Source organism: Stigmatopora argus, chromosome 8, assembly GCF_051989625.1.
Source record: "Stigmatopora argus isolate UIUO_Sarg chromosome 8, RoL_Sarg_1.0, whole genome shotgun sequence".
In the NCBI taxonomy this organism is placed as follows: domain Eukaryota; kingdom Metazoa; phylum Chordata; class Actinopteri; order Syngnathiformes; family Syngnathidae; genus Stigmatopora; species Stigmatopora argus.
The window spans coordinates 685,595-698,218 of record NC_135394.1 but is presented as its reverse complement, the minus strand read 5'-3'; the positions used below and the strand labels follow the sequence as shown (position 1 = coordinate 698,218).

At 45.7% G+C, this 12,624-nt stretch overlaps 25 non-coding genes and 2 pseudogenes across 25 annotated transcripts; all 27 read right to left on the bottom strand.

The window, feature by feature from the left end:
- Positions 1 to 277: 277 nt before the first annotated feature.
- Positions 278 to 396, bottom strand: LOC144080928 (5S ribosomal RNA). The gene has a single exon (XR_013302768.1). It is a non-coding gene; the product is annotated as a 5S ribosomal RNA (ribosomal RNA).
- Positions 397 to 712: 316 nt separating this feature from the next.
- Positions 713 to 831, bottom strand: LOC144080008 (5S ribosomal RNA). The gene has a single exon (XR_013302051.1). It is a non-coding gene; the product is annotated as a 5S ribosomal RNA (ribosomal RNA).
- A 316-nt stretch (positions 832 to 1,147) lies between these two features.
- LOC144080374 (5S ribosomal RNA) lies at positions 1,148 to 1,266 on the bottom strand. Its single transcript, XR_013302406.1, has one exon. It is a non-coding gene; the product is annotated as a 5S ribosomal RNA (ribosomal RNA).
- Positions 1,267 to 1,582: 316 nt separating this feature from the next.
- LOC144080236 (5S ribosomal RNA) lies at positions 1,583 to 1,701 on the bottom strand. The gene has a single exon (XR_013302273.1). It is a non-coding gene; the product is annotated as a 5S ribosomal RNA (ribosomal RNA).
- A 316-nt stretch (positions 1,702 to 2,017) lies between these two features.
- On the bottom strand, positions 2,018 to 2,137 carry LOC144080721 (5S ribosomal RNA; annotated as a pseudogene).
- Positions 2,138 to 2,453: 316 nt separating this feature from the next.
- LOC144080249 (5S ribosomal RNA) lies at positions 2,454 to 2,573 on the bottom strand. Its single transcript, XR_013302286.1, has one exon. It is a non-coding gene; the product is annotated as a 5S ribosomal RNA (ribosomal RNA).
- Positions 2,574 to 2,889: 316 nt separating this feature from the next.
- On the bottom strand, positions 2,890 to 3,008 carry LOC144080363 (5S ribosomal RNA). The gene has a single exon (XR_013302395.1). It is a non-coding gene; the product is annotated as a 5S ribosomal RNA (ribosomal RNA).
- A 316-nt stretch (positions 3,009 to 3,324) lies between these two features.
- LOC144080112 (5S ribosomal RNA) lies at positions 3,325 to 3,443 on the bottom strand. Its single transcript, XR_013302151.1, has one exon. It is a non-coding gene; the product is annotated as a 5S ribosomal RNA (ribosomal RNA).
- A 316-nt stretch (positions 3,444 to 3,759) lies between these two features.
- On the bottom strand, positions 3,760 to 3,878 carry LOC144080941 (5S ribosomal RNA). Its single transcript, XR_013302781.1, has one exon. It is a non-coding gene; the product is annotated as a 5S ribosomal RNA (ribosomal RNA).
- A 316-nt stretch (positions 3,879 to 4,194) lies between these two features.
- LOC144081011 (5S ribosomal RNA) lies at positions 4,195 to 4,313 on the bottom strand. Its single transcript, XR_013302849.1, has one exon. It is a non-coding gene; the product is annotated as a 5S ribosomal RNA (ribosomal RNA).
- A 316-nt stretch (positions 4,314 to 4,629) lies between these two features.
- LOC144080350 (5S ribosomal RNA) lies at positions 4,630 to 4,748 on the bottom strand. Its single transcript, XR_013302383.1, has one exon. It is a non-coding gene; the product is annotated as a 5S ribosomal RNA (ribosomal RNA).
- A 315-nt stretch (positions 4,749 to 5,063) lies between these two features.
- LOC144079683 (5S ribosomal RNA) lies at positions 5,064 to 5,182 on the bottom strand. Its single transcript, XR_013301739.1, has one exon. It is a non-coding gene; the product is annotated as a 5S ribosomal RNA (ribosomal RNA).
- Positions 5,183 to 5,498: 316 nt separating this feature from the next.
- Positions 5,499 to 5,617, bottom strand: LOC144079591 (5S ribosomal RNA). The gene has a single exon (XR_013301649.1). It is a non-coding gene; the product is annotated as a 5S ribosomal RNA (ribosomal RNA).
- A 316-nt stretch (positions 5,618 to 5,933) lies between these two features.
- LOC144080486 (5S ribosomal RNA) lies at positions 5,934 to 6,052 on the bottom strand. The gene has a single exon (XR_013302515.1). It is a non-coding gene; the product is annotated as a 5S ribosomal RNA (ribosomal RNA).
- Positions 6,053 to 6,368: 316 nt separating this feature from the next.
- On the bottom strand, positions 6,369 to 6,487 carry LOC144080485 (5S ribosomal RNA). The gene has a single exon (XR_013302514.1). It is a non-coding gene; the product is annotated as a 5S ribosomal RNA (ribosomal RNA).
- Positions 6,488 to 6,803: 316 nt separating this feature from the next.
- On the bottom strand, positions 6,804 to 6,922 carry LOC144079782 (5S ribosomal RNA). Its single transcript, XR_013301834.1, has one exon. It is a non-coding gene; the product is annotated as a 5S ribosomal RNA (ribosomal RNA).
- Positions 6,923 to 7,238: 316 nt separating this feature from the next.
- On the bottom strand, positions 7,239 to 7,357 carry LOC144080238 (5S ribosomal RNA). The gene has a single exon (XR_013302275.1). It is a non-coding gene; the product is annotated as a 5S ribosomal RNA (ribosomal RNA).
- Positions 7,358 to 7,673: 316 nt separating this feature from the next.
- LOC144080338 (5S ribosomal RNA) lies at positions 7,674 to 7,792 on the bottom strand. Its single transcript, XR_013302372.1, has one exon. It is a non-coding gene; the product is annotated as a 5S ribosomal RNA (ribosomal RNA).
- Positions 7,793 to 8,108: 316 nt separating this feature from the next.
- On the bottom strand, positions 8,109 to 8,227 carry LOC144079728 (5S ribosomal RNA). Its single transcript, XR_013301783.1, has one exon. It is a non-coding gene; the product is annotated as a 5S ribosomal RNA (ribosomal RNA).
- A 316-nt stretch (positions 8,228 to 8,543) lies between these two features.
- Positions 8,544 to 8,662, bottom strand: LOC144080950 (5S ribosomal RNA). The gene has a single exon (XR_013302789.1). It is a non-coding gene; the product is annotated as a 5S ribosomal RNA (ribosomal RNA).
- Positions 8,663 to 8,978: 316 nt separating this feature from the next.
- Positions 8,979 to 9,097, bottom strand: LOC144080114 (5S ribosomal RNA). Its single transcript, XR_013302153.1, has one exon. It is a non-coding gene; the product is annotated as a 5S ribosomal RNA (ribosomal RNA).
- A 316-nt stretch (positions 9,098 to 9,413) lies between these two features.
- Positions 9,414 to 9,532, bottom strand: LOC144080364 (5S ribosomal RNA). The gene has a single exon (XR_013302396.1). It is a non-coding gene; the product is annotated as a 5S ribosomal RNA (ribosomal RNA).
- Positions 9,533 to 10,609: 1,077 nt separating this feature from the next.
- LOC144080405 (5S ribosomal RNA) lies at positions 10,610 to 10,728 on the bottom strand. The gene has a single exon (XR_013302436.1). It is a non-coding gene; the product is annotated as a 5S ribosomal RNA (ribosomal RNA).
- A 316-nt stretch (positions 10,729 to 11,044) lies between these two features.
- On the bottom strand, positions 11,045 to 11,163 carry LOC144079797 (5S ribosomal RNA). Its single transcript, XR_013301849.1, has one exon. It is a non-coding gene; the product is annotated as a 5S ribosomal RNA (ribosomal RNA).
- Positions 11,164 to 11,479: 316 nt separating this feature from the next.
- On the bottom strand, positions 11,480 to 11,598 carry LOC144080326 (5S ribosomal RNA). Its single transcript, XR_013302361.1, has one exon. It is a non-coding gene; the product is annotated as a 5S ribosomal RNA (ribosomal RNA).
- Positions 11,599 to 11,914: 316 nt separating this feature from the next.
- LOC144080791 (5S ribosomal RNA) lies at positions 11,915 to 12,033 on the bottom strand (annotated as a pseudogene).
- A 316-nt stretch (positions 12,034 to 12,349) lies between these two features.
- LOC144080927 (5S ribosomal RNA) lies at positions 12,350 to 12,468 on the bottom strand. The gene has a single exon (XR_013302767.1). It is a non-coding gene; the product is annotated as a 5S ribosomal RNA (ribosomal RNA).
- Positions 12,469 to 12,624: the final 156 nt, after the last annotated feature.

Sequence of the window (12,624 nt, the reverse complement as noted above, 5' to 3'; positions counted from 1 at the left end):
GGTCCATAGTCTTGCATGTGGATCGTGTATTTGGATATTTGGATCGGGTGTGGAGGGTGAGGGGTCCTCTTTGGAGAACCCTTCGTTAAAGGAGTCGACTTTGTTGCCGCTTGCTCTTCTTTTGCTTTATTACTTCTACAACCACGGGAATGAAGATTATCAGAAGGAGAGCTTCAATAAAATGTTGTGAGATGTGCAGAGGAGGGAAGTCTTTCATGATTTAGGAGGTCAAAAGGAGATGAACATCCATGAAATGTCGAAAATGGTTTTGACAAGATGCTTACAGCACCTGGTATTCCCAAGCGGTCTCCCATCCAGGTACTAGCCAGGCCCAACCCTGCTTAGCTTCCGAGATCAGACGAGATCGGGCGTTTTCAGGGTAGTATGGCCGTGAGCAACATTGTCGCTGAACAAATCCCCTTTGGAAATCCGAACGGTCCATAGTCTTGCATGTGGATCGTGTATTTGGATATTTGGATCGGGTGTGGAGGGTGAGGGGTCCTCTTTGGAGAACCCTTCTTTAAAGGTGTCGACTTTGTTGCCGCTTGCTCTTCTTTTGCTTTATTACTTCTACAACCACGGGAATGAAGATTATCAGAAGGAGAGCTTCAATAAAATGTTGTGAGATGTGCAGAGGAGGGAAGTCTTTCATGATTTAGGAGGTCAAAAGGAGATGAACATCCATAAAATGTCGAAAATGGTTTTGACAAGATGCTTACAGCACCTGGTATTCCCAAGCGGTCTCCCATCCAGGTACTAACCAGGCCCAACCCTGCTTAGCTTCCGAGATCAGACGAGACCGGGCGTTTTCAGTGTAGTATGGCCGTGAGCAACATTGTCGCTGAACAAATCCCCTTTGGAAATCCGAACGGTCCATAGTCTTGCATGTGGATCGTGTATTTGGATATTTGGATCGGGTGTGGAGGGTGAGGGGTCCTCTTTGGAGAACCCTTCGTTAAAGGAGTCGACTTTTTTGCCGCTTGCTCTTCTTTTGCTTTATTACTTCTACAACCACGGGAATGAAGATTATCAGAAGGAGAGCTTCAATAAAATGTTGTGAGATGTGCAGAGGAGGGAAGTCTTTCATGATTTAGGAGGTCAAAAGGAGATGAACATCCATGAAAGGTCGAAAATGGTTTTGACAAGATGCTTACAGCACCTGGTATTCCCAAGCGGTCTCCCATCCAGGTACTAACCAGGCCCAACCCTGCTTAGCTTCCGAGATCAGACGAGATCGGGCGTTTTCAGGGTAGTATGGCCGTGAGCAACATTGTCGCTGAACAAATCCCCTTTGGAAATCCGAACGGTCCATAGTCTTGCATGTGGATCGTGTATTTGGATATTTGGATCGGGTGTGGAGGGTGAGGGGTCCTCTTTGGAGAACCCTTCGTTAAAGGAGTCGACTTTGTTGCCGCTTGCTCTTCTTTTGCTTTATTACTTCTACAACTACGGGAATGAAGATTATCAGAAGGAGAGCTTCAATAAAATGTTGTGAGATGTGCAGAGGAGGGAAGTCTTTCATGATTTAGGAGGTCAAAAGGAGATGAACATCCATGAAAGGTCGAAAATGGTTTTGACAAGATGCTTACAGCACCTGGTATTCCCAAGCAGTCTCCCATCCAGGTACTAACCAGGCCCAACCCTGCTTAAATTCCGAGATCAGACGAGATCGGGCGTTTTCAGGGTAGTATGGCCATGAGCAACATTGTCGCTGAACAAATCCCCTTTGGAAATCCGAACGGTCCATAGTCTTGCATGTGGATCGTGTATTTGGATATTTGGATCGGGTGTGGAGGGTGAGGGGTCCTCTTTGGAGAACCCTTCGTTAAAGGAGTCGACTTTGTTGCCGCTTGCTCTTCTTTTGCTTTATTACTTCTACAACTACGGGAATGAAGATTATCAGAAGGAGAGCTTCAATAAAATGTTGTGAGATGTGCAGAGGAGGGAAGTCTTTCATGATTTAGGAGGTCAAAAGGAGATGAACATCCATGAAATGTCGAAAATGGTTTTGACAAGATGCTTACAACACCTGGTATTCCCAAGCGGTCTCCCATCCAGGTACTAACCAGGCCCAACCCTGCTTAAATTACGAGATCAGACGAGATCGGGCGTTTTTTAGGGTAGTATGGCCGTGAGCAACATTGTCGCTGAACAAATCCCCTTTGGAAATCCGAACGGTCCATAGTCTTGCATCTGGATCGTGGATTTGGATATTTGGATCGGGTGTGGAGGGTGAGGGGTCCTCTTTGGAGAACCCTTCGTTAAAGGAGTCGACTTTGTTGCCGCTTGCTCTTCTTTTGCTTTATTACTTCTACAACCACGGGAATGAAGATTATCAGAAGGAGAGCTTCAATAAAATGTTGTGAGATGTGCAGAGGAGGGAAGTCTTTCATGATTTAGGAGGTCAAAAGGAGATGAACATCCATGAAATGTCGAAAATGGTTTTGACAAGATGCTTACAGCACCTGGTATTCCCAAGCGGTCTCCCATCCAGGTACTAACCAGGCCCAACCCTGCTTAGCTTCCGAGATCAGACGAGATCGGGCGTTTTTTAGGGTAGTATGGCCGTGAGCAACATTGTCGCTGAACAAATCCCCTTTGGAAATCCGAACGGTCCATAGTCTTGCATGTGGATCGTGGATTTGGATATTTGGATCGGGTGTGGAGGGTGAGGGGTCCTCTTTGGAGAACCCTTCGTTAAAGGAGTCGACTTTGTTGCCGCTTGCTCTTCTTTTGCTTTATTACTTCTACAACCACGGGAATGAAGATTATCAGAAGGAGAGCTTCAATAAAATGTTGTGAGATGTGCAGAGGAGGGAAGTCTTTCATGATTTAGGAGGTCAAAAGGAGATGAACATCCATGAAATGTCGAAAATGGTTTTGACAAGATGCTTACAGCACCTGGTATTCCCAAGCGGTCTCCCATCCAGGTACTAACCAGGCCCAACCCTGCTTAGCTTCCGAGATCAGACGAGATCGGGCGTTTTCAGGGTAGTATGGCCGTGAGCAACATTGTCGCTGAACAAATCCCCTTTGGAAATCCGAACGGTCCATAGTCTTGCATGTGGATCGTGGATTTGGATATTTGGATCGGGTGTGGAGGGTGAGGGGTCCTCTTTGGAGAACCCTTCGTTAAAGGAGTCGACTTTGTTGCCGCTTGCTCTTCTTTTGCTTTATTACTTCTACAACCACGGGAATGAAGATTATCAGAAGGAGAGCTTCAATAAAATGTTGTGAGATGCGCAGAGGAGGGAAGTCTTTCATGATTTAGGAGGTCAAAAGGAGATGAACATCCATGAAATGTCGAAAATGGTTTTGACAAAATGCTTACAGCACCTGGTATTCCCAAGCGATCTCCCATCCAGGTACTAACCAGGCCCAACCCTGCTTAGCTTCCGAGATCAGACGAGATCGGGCGTTTTCAGGGTAGTATGTCCGTGAGCAACATTGTCGCTGAACAAATCCCCTTTGGAAATCCGAACGGTCCATAGTCTTGCATGTGGATCGTGTATTTGGATATTTGGATCGGGTGTGGAGGGTGAGGGGTCCTCTTTGGAGAACCCTTCGTTAAAGGAGTCGACTTTGTTGCCGCTTGCTCTTCTTTTGCTTTATTACTTCTACAACCACGGGAATGAAGATTATCAGAAGGAGAGCTTCAATAAAATGTTGTGAGATGTGCAGAGGAGGGAAGTCTTTCATGATTTAGGAGGTCAAAAGGAGATGAAGATCCATGAAAGGTCGAAAATGGTTTTGACAAGATGCTTACAGCACCTGGTATTCCCAAGCGGTCTCCCATCCAGGTACTAACCAGGCCCAACCCTGCTTATCTTCCGAGATCAGACGAGATCGGGCGTTTTCAGGGTAGTATGGCCGTGAGCAACATTGCCGCTGAACAAATCCCCTTTGGAAATCCGAACGGTCCATAGTCTTGCATGTGGATCGTGTATTTGGATATTTGGATCGGGTGTGGAGGGTGAGGGGTCCTCTTTGGAGAACCCTTCGTTAAAGGAGTCGACTTTGTTGCCGCTTGCTCTTCTTTTGCTTTATTACTTCTACAACCACGGGAATGAAGATTATCAGAAGGAGAGCTTCAATAAAATGTTGTGAGATGTGCAGAGGAGGGAAGTCTTTCATGATTTAGGAGGTCAAAAGGAGATGAACATCCATGAAATGTCGAAAATGGTTTTGACAAGATGCTTACAGCACCTGGTATTCCCAAGAAGTCTCCCATCCAGGTACTAACCAGGCCCAACCCTGCTTAGCTTCCGAGATCAGACGAGATCGGGCGTTTTCAGGGTAGTATGGCCGTGAGCAACATTGTCGCTGAACAAATCCCCTTTGGAAATCCGAACGGTCCATAGTCTTGCATGTGGATCGTGTATTTGGATATTTGGATCGGGTGTGGAGGGTCAGGGGTCCTCTTTGGAGAACCCTTCGTTAAAGGAGTCGACTTTGTTGCCGCTTGCTCTTCTTTTGCTTTATTACTTCTACAACTACGGGAATGAAGATTATCAGAAGGAGAGCTTCAATAAAATGTTGTGAGATGTGCAGAGGAGGGAAGTCTTTCATGATTTAGGAGGTCAAAAGGAGATGAACATCCATGAAAGGTCGAAAATTGTTTTGACAAGATGCTTACAGCACCTGGTATTCCCAAGCGGTCTCCCATCCAGGTACTAACCAGGCCCAACCCTGCTTAGCTTCCGAGATCAGACGAGATCGGGCGTTTTCAGGGTAGTATGGCCGTGAGCAACATTGTCGCTGAACAAATCCCTTTGGAAATCCGAACGGTCCATAGTCTTGCATGTGGATCGTGTATTTGGATATTTGGATCGGGTGTGGAGGGTGAGGGGTCCTCTTTGGAGAACCCTTCGTTAATGGAGTCGACTTTGTTGCCGCTTGCTCTTCTTTTGCTTTATTACTTCTACAACTACGGGAATGAAGATTATCAGAAGGAGAGCTTCAATAAAATGTTGTGAGATGTGCAGAGGAGGGAAGTCTTTCATGATTTAGGAGGTCAAAAGGAGATGAACATCCATGAAATGTCGAAAATTGTTTTGACAAGATGCTTACAGCACCTGGTATTCCCAAGCGGTCTCCCATCCAGGTACTAACCAGGCCCAAACCTGCTTAGCTTCCGAGATCAGACGAGATCGGGCGTTTTCAGGGTAGTATGGCCGTGAGCAACATTGTCGCTGAACAAATCCCCTTTGGAAATCCGAACGGTCCATAGTCTTGCATGTGGATCGTGTATTTGGATATTTGGATCGGGTGTGGAGGGTGAGGGGTCCTCTTTGGAGAACCCTTCGTTAAAGGAGTCGACTTTGTTGCCGCTTGCTCTTCTTTTGCTTTATTACTTCTACAACTACGGGAATGAAGATTATCAGAAGGAGAGCTTCAATAAAATGTTGTGAGATGTGCAGAGGAGGGAAGTCTTTCATGTTTTAGGAGGTCAAAAGGAGATGAACATCCATGAAATGTCGAAAATGGTTTTGACAAGATGCTTACAGCACCTGGTATTCCCAAGCGGTCTCCCATCCAGGTACTAACTAGGCCCAACCCTGCTTAGCTTCCGAGATCAGACGAGATCGGGCGTTTTCAGGGTAGTATGGCCGTGAGCGACATTGTCGCTGAACAAATCCCCTTTGGAAATTCGAACGGTCCATAGTCTTGCATGTGGATCGTGTATTTGGATATTTGGATCGGGTGTGGAGGGTGAGGTGTCCTCTTTGGAGAACCCTTCGTTAAAGGAGTCGACTTTGTTGCCGCTTGCTCTTCTTTTGCTTTATTACTTCTACAACTAGGGGAATGAAGATTATCAGAAGTAGAGCTTCAATAAAATGTTGTGAGATGTGCAGAGGAGGGAAGTCTTTCATGATTTAGGAGGTCAAAAGGAGATGAACATCCATGAAATGTCGAAAATGGTTTTGACAAGATGCTTACAGCACCTGGTATTCCAAAGCAGTCTCCCATCCAGGTACTAACCAGGGCCAACCCTGCTTAGCTTCCGAGATCAGACGAGATCGGGCGTTTTCAGGGTAGTATGGCCGTGAGCGACATTGTCGCTGAACAAATCCCCTTTGGAAATTCGAACGGTCCATAGTCTTGCATGTGGATCGTGTATTTGGATATTTGGATCGGGTGTGGAGGGTGAGGTGTCCTCTTTGGAGAACCCTTCGTTAAAGGAGTCGACTTTGTTGCCGCTTGCTCTTCTTTTGCTTTATTACTTCTACAACTAGGGGAATGAAGATTATCAGAAGGAGAGCTTCAATAAAATGTTGTGAGATGTGCAGAGGAGGGAAGTCTTTCATGATTTAGGAGGTCAAAAGGAGATGAACATCCATGAAATGTCGAAAATGGTTTTGACAAGATGCTTACAGCACCTGGTATTCCAAAGCAGTCTCCCATCCAGGTACTAACCAGGGCCAACCCTGCTTAGCTTCCGAGATCAGACGAGATCGGGCGTTTTCAGGGTAGTATGGCCGTGAGCAACATTGTCGCTGAACAAATCCCCTTTGGAAATTCGAACGGTCCATAGTCTTGCATGTGGATCGTGTATTTGGATATTTGGATTGGGTGTGGAGGGTGAGGGGTCCTCTTTGGAGAACCCTTCGTTAAAGGAGTCGACTTTGTTGCCGCTTGCTCTTCTTTTGCTTTATTACTTCTACAACCACGGGAATGAAGATTATCAGAAGGAGAGCTTCAATAAAATGTTGTGAGATGTGCAGAGGAGGGAAGTCTTTCATGATTTAGGAGGTCAAAAGGAGATGAACATCCATGAAATGTCGAAAATGGTTTTGACAAGATGCTTACAGCACCTGGTATTCCCAAGCGGTCTCCCACCCAGGTAATAACCAGGCCCAACCCTGCTTAGCTTCCGAGATCAGACGAGATCGGGCGTTTTCAGGGTAGTATGGCCGTGAGCAACATTGTCGCTGAACAAATCCCCTTTGGAAATCCGAACGGTCCATAGTCTTGCATGTGGATCGTGTATTTGGATATTTGGATCGGGTGTGGAGGGTGAGGGGTCCTCTTTGGAGAACCCTTCGTTAAAGGAGTCGACTTTGTTGCCGCTTGCTCTTCTTTTGCTTTATTACTTCTACAACTAAGGGAATGAAGATTATCAGAAGGAGAGCTTCAATAAAATGTTGTGAGATGTGCAGAGGAGGGAAGTCTTTCATGATTTAGGAGGTCAAAAGGAGATGAACATCCATGAAAGGTCGAAAATGGTTTTGACAAGATGCTTAGAGCACCTGGTATTCCCAAGCGGTCTCCCATCCAGGTACTAACCAGGCCCAACCCTGCTTAGCTTCCGAGATCAGACGAGATCGGGCGTCTTCAGGGTAGTATGGCCGTGAGCAACATTGTCGCTGAACAAATCCCCTTTGGAAATCCGAACGGTCCATAGTCTTGCATGTGGATCGTGTATTTGGATATTTGGATCGGGTGTGGAGGGTGAGGGGTCCTCTTTGGAGAACCCTTCGTTAAAGGAGTCGACTTTGTTGCCGCTTGCTCTTCTTTTGCTTTATTACTTCTACAACTAAGGGAATGAAGATTATCAGAAGGAGAGCTTCAATAAAATGTTGTGAGATGTGCAGAGGAGGGAAGTCTTTCATGATTTAGGAGGTCAAAAGGAGATGAACATCCATGAAATGTCGAAAATGGTTTTGAAAAGATGCTTACAGCACCTGGTATTCCCAAGCGGTCTCCCATCCAGGTACTAACCAGGCCCAACCCTGCTTAGCTTCCGAGATCAGACGAGATCGGGCGTTTTCAGGGTAGTATGGCCGTGAGCAACATTGTCGCTGAACAAATCCCCTTTGGAAATTCGAACGGTCCATAGTCTTGCATGTGGATCGTGTATTTGGATATTTGGATCGGGTGTGGAGGGTGAGGGGTCCTCTTTGGAGAACCCTTCGTTAAAGGAGTCGACTTTGTTGCCGCTTGCTCTTCTTTTGCTTTATTACTTCTACAACCACGGGAATGAAGATTATCAGAAGGAGAGCTTCAATAAAATGTTGTGAGATGTGCAGAGGAGGGAAGTCTTTCATGATTTAGGAGGTCAAAAGGAGATGAACATCCATGAAAGGTCGAAAATGGTTTTGACAAGATGCTTACAGCACCTGGTATTTCCAAGCGGTCTCCCATCCAGGTACTAACCAGGCCCAACCCTGCTTATCTTCCGAGATCAGACGAGATCGGGCGTTTTCAGGGTAGTATGGCCGTGAGCAACATTGTCGCTGAACAAATCCCCTTTGGAAATCCGAACGGTCCATAGTCTTGCATGTGGATCGTGTATTTGGATATTTGGATCGGGTGTGGAGGGTGAGGGGTCCTCTTTGGAGAACCCTTCGTTAAAGGAGTCGACTTTGTTGCCGCTTGCTCTTCTTTTGCTTTATTACTTCTACAACTACGGGAATGAAGATTATCAGAAGGAGAGCTTCAATAAAATGTTGTGAGATGTGCAGTGGAGGGAAGTCTTTCATGATTTAGGAGGTCAAAAGGAGATGAACATCCATGAAATGTCGAAAATGGTTTTGACAAGATGCTTACAGCACCTGGTATTCCCAAGTGGTCTCCCATCCAGGTACTAACCAGGCCCAACCCTGCTTAGCTTCCGAGATCAGACGAGATCGGGCGTTTTCAGGGTAGTATGGCCGTGAGCGACATTGTCGCTGAACAAATCCCCTTTGGAAATCCGAACGGTCCATAGTCTTGCATGTGGATCGTGTATTTGGATATTTGGATCGGGTGTGGAGGGTGAGGGGTCCTCTTTGGAGAACCCTTCGTTAAAGGAGTCGACTTTGTTGCCGCTTGCTCTTCTTTTGCTTTATTACTTCTACAACTACGGGAATGAAGATTATCAGAAGGAGAGCTTCAATAAAATGTTGTGAGATGTGCAGAGGAGGGAAGTCTTTCATGATTTAGGAGGTCAAAAGGAGATGAACATCCATGAAATGTCGAAAATGGTTTTGACAAGATTCTTACAGCACCTGGTATTCCCAAGCGGTCTCCCATCCAGGTACTAACCAGGCCCAACCCTGCTTAGCTTCCGAGATCAGACAAGATCGGGCGTTTTCAGGGTAGTATGGCCGTGAGCAACATTTTCGCTGAACAAATCCCCTTTGGAAATCTGAACGGTCCATAGTCTTGCATGTGGATCGTGTATTTGGATATTTGGATCGGGTGTGGAGGGTGAGGGGTCCTCTTTGGAGAACCCTTCGTTAAAGGAGTCGACTTTGTTGCCGCTTGCTCTTCTTTTGCTTTATTACTTCTACAACTACGGGAATGAAGATTATCAGAAGGAGAGCTTCAATAAAATGTTGTGAGATGTGCAGAGGAGGGAAGTCTTTCATGATTTAGGAGGTCAAAAGGAGATGAACATCCATGAAATGTCGAAAATGGTTTTGACAAGATGCTTACAGCACCTGGTATTCCCAAGCGGTCTCCCATCCAGGTACTAACCAGGCCCAACCCTGCTTAGCTTCCGAGATCAGACAAGATTGGGCGTTTTCAGGGTAGTATGGCCGTGAGCAACATTGTCGCTGAACAAATCCCCTTTGGAAATTCGAACGGTCCATAGTCTTGCATGTGGATCGTGTATTTGGATATTTGGATCGGGTATGGAGGGTGAGGGGTCCTCTTTGGAGAACCCTTCGTTAAAGGAGTACCGTAATTACTCGAATATAACGCGCACTCGAAAATAACACGCAGGTATAACTTTGGGCCAAAAAAATCTGGAAAAACGCATTCCTCGAATATAGTGCGCACCTAAAATTTCCCGCTGACGAAAATCAGAAATCTTACCTTTTTTTCTTCGTTTCACGATTGTTTTGTTCAAACAAATTTATTCATTAGAATCCTTCAAATGAAAAGTTCCTCTCTCTCTTTGTCTGTCCTCTCATACATCTCTTCATTGAGAATCCTATCAACGTCCACGCTTCCTTCATCCACTTCCTCTTCCTCCCACAACACATCATCCGATTGGCTTTACGAGATGACGTAAAATCTGTGCGTCAAAGTGAGTTTGACAATGCTTTTTTCGATCGAAAATTTGTAATTTATTTTAGTTATTGATTATAACACTGAACTGAGAGAGGGTGAACTGAGACGGGTACGAGGCTAGAGGGGGGCAGTGGTGGTCTCGGCTTCACGAGATGACGTAAAATCCGTGCGTCGGCTCTACGAGATGACGTAAAATCCGTGCGTCAAAGTGAGTTTGACAATGCTTTTTTCGATCGAAAATTTGTAATTTATTTTATTCAATTCAATTTCAATTCAATTTATTTGGCAAGAAAAAGCACCAGGCTAAGGGCCATGTAACAAGACACAAAAAAAAAAAAAATAGTTTTTGATTATAACACGCACCCCCAACTATTGGAATTAATTATTTTGCAAAAACCTGCGTGTTATATTCGAGTAATTACGGTAGACTTTGTTGCCGCTTGCTCTTCTTTTGCTTTATTACTTCTACAACTAAGGGAATGAAGATTATCGGAAGGAGAGCTTCAATAAAATGTTGTGAGATGTGCAGAGGAGGGAAGTCTTTCATGATTTAGGAGGTCAAAAGGAGATGAACATCCATGAAATGTCGAAAATGGTTTTGACAAGATGCTTACAGCACCTGGTATTCCAAAGCGGTCTCCGATCCAGGTACTAACCAGGCCCAACCCTGCTTAGCTTCCGAGATCAGACGAGATCGGGCGTTTTCAGGGTAGTATGGCCGTGAGCAACATTGTCGCTGAACAAATCCCCTTTGGAAATTCGAACGGTCCATAGTCTTGCATGTGGATCGTGTATTTGGATATTTGGATCGGGTGTGGAGGGTGAGGGGTCCTCTTTGGAGAACCCTTCGTTAAAGGAGTCGACTTTGTTGCCGCTTGCTCTTCTTTTGCTTTATTACTTCTACAACCACGGGAATGAAGATTATCAGAAGGAGAGCTTCAATAAAATGTTGTGAGATGTGCAGAGGAGGGAAGTCTTTCATGATTTAGGAGGTCAAAAGGAGATGAACATCCATGAAATGTCGAAAATGGTTTTGACAAGATGCTTACAGCACCTGGTATTCCCAAGCGGTCTCCCATCCAGGTACTAACCAGGCCCAACCCTGCTTAGCTTCGGAGATCAGACGAGATCGGGCGTTTTCAGGGTAGTATGGCCGTGAGCAACATTGTCGCTGAACAAATCCCCTTTGGAAATTCGAACGGTCCATAGTCTTGCATGTGGATCGTGTATTTGGATATTTGGATCGGGTGTGGAGGGAGAGGGGTCCTCTTTGGAGAACCCTTCGTTAAAGGAGTCGACTTTGTTGCCGCTTGCTCTTCTTTTGCTTTATTACTTCTACAACCACGGGAATGAAGATTATCAGAAGGAGAGCTTCAATAAAATGTTGTGAGATGTGCAGAGGAGGGAAGTCTTTCATGATTTAGGAGGTCAAAAGGAGATGAACATCCATGAAAGGTCGAAAATGGTTTTGACAAGATGCTTACAGCACCTGGTATTCCCAAGCGGTCTCCCATCCAGGTACTAACCAGGCCCAACCCTGCTTAGCTTCCGAGATCAGACGAGATCGGGCGTTTTCAGGGTAGTATGGCCGTGAGCAACATTGTCGCTGAACAAATCCCCTTTGGAAATTCGAACGGTCCATAGTCTTGCATGTGGATCGTGTATTTGGATATTTGGATCGGGTGTGGAGGGTGAGGGGTCCTCTTTGGAGAACCCTTCGTTAAAGGAGTCGACTTGGTTGCCGCTTGCTCTTCTTTTGCTTTATTACTTCTACAACCACGGGAATGAAGATTATCAGAAGGAGAGCTTCAATAAAATGTTGTGAGATGTGCAGAGGAGGGAAGTCTTTCATGATTTAGGAGGTCAAAAGGAGATGAACATCCATGAAATGTCGAAAATGGTTTTGACAAGATGCTTACAGCACCTGGTAATCCCAAGCGGTCTCCCATCCAGGTACTAACCAGGCCCAAACTTGCTTAGCTTCCGAAATCGGTCGAGATCGGGCATTTTCAGGGTAGTATGGCCGTGAGCAACATTGTCACTGAACAAATCCCCTTTGGAAATCCGAACGGTCCATAGTCTTGCATGTGGATCGTGTATTTGGATATTTGGATCGGGTGTGGAGGGTGAGGGGTCCTCTTTGGAGAACCCTTCGTTAAAGGAGTCGACTTTGTTGCCGCTTGCTCTTCTTTTGCTTTATTACTTCTACAACCACGGGAATGAAGATTATCAGAAGGAGAGCTTCAATAAAATGTTGTGAGATGTGCAGAGGAGGGAAGTCTTTCATGATTTAGGAGGTCAAAAGGAGATGAACATCCATGAAATGTCGAAAATGGTTTTGACAAGATGCTTACAGCACCTGGTATTCCCAAGCGGTCTCCCATCCAGGTACTAGCCAGGCCCAACCCTGCTTAGCTTCCGAGATCAGACGAGATCGGGCGTTTTCAGGGTAGTATGGCCGTGAGCAACATTGTCGCTGAACAAATCCCCTTTGGAAATCCGAACGGTCCATAGTCTTGCATGTGGATCGTGTATTTGGATATTTGGATCGGGTGTGGAGGGTGAGGGTTCCTCTTTGGAGAACCCTTCGTTAAAGGAGTCGACTTTGTTGCCGCTTGCTCT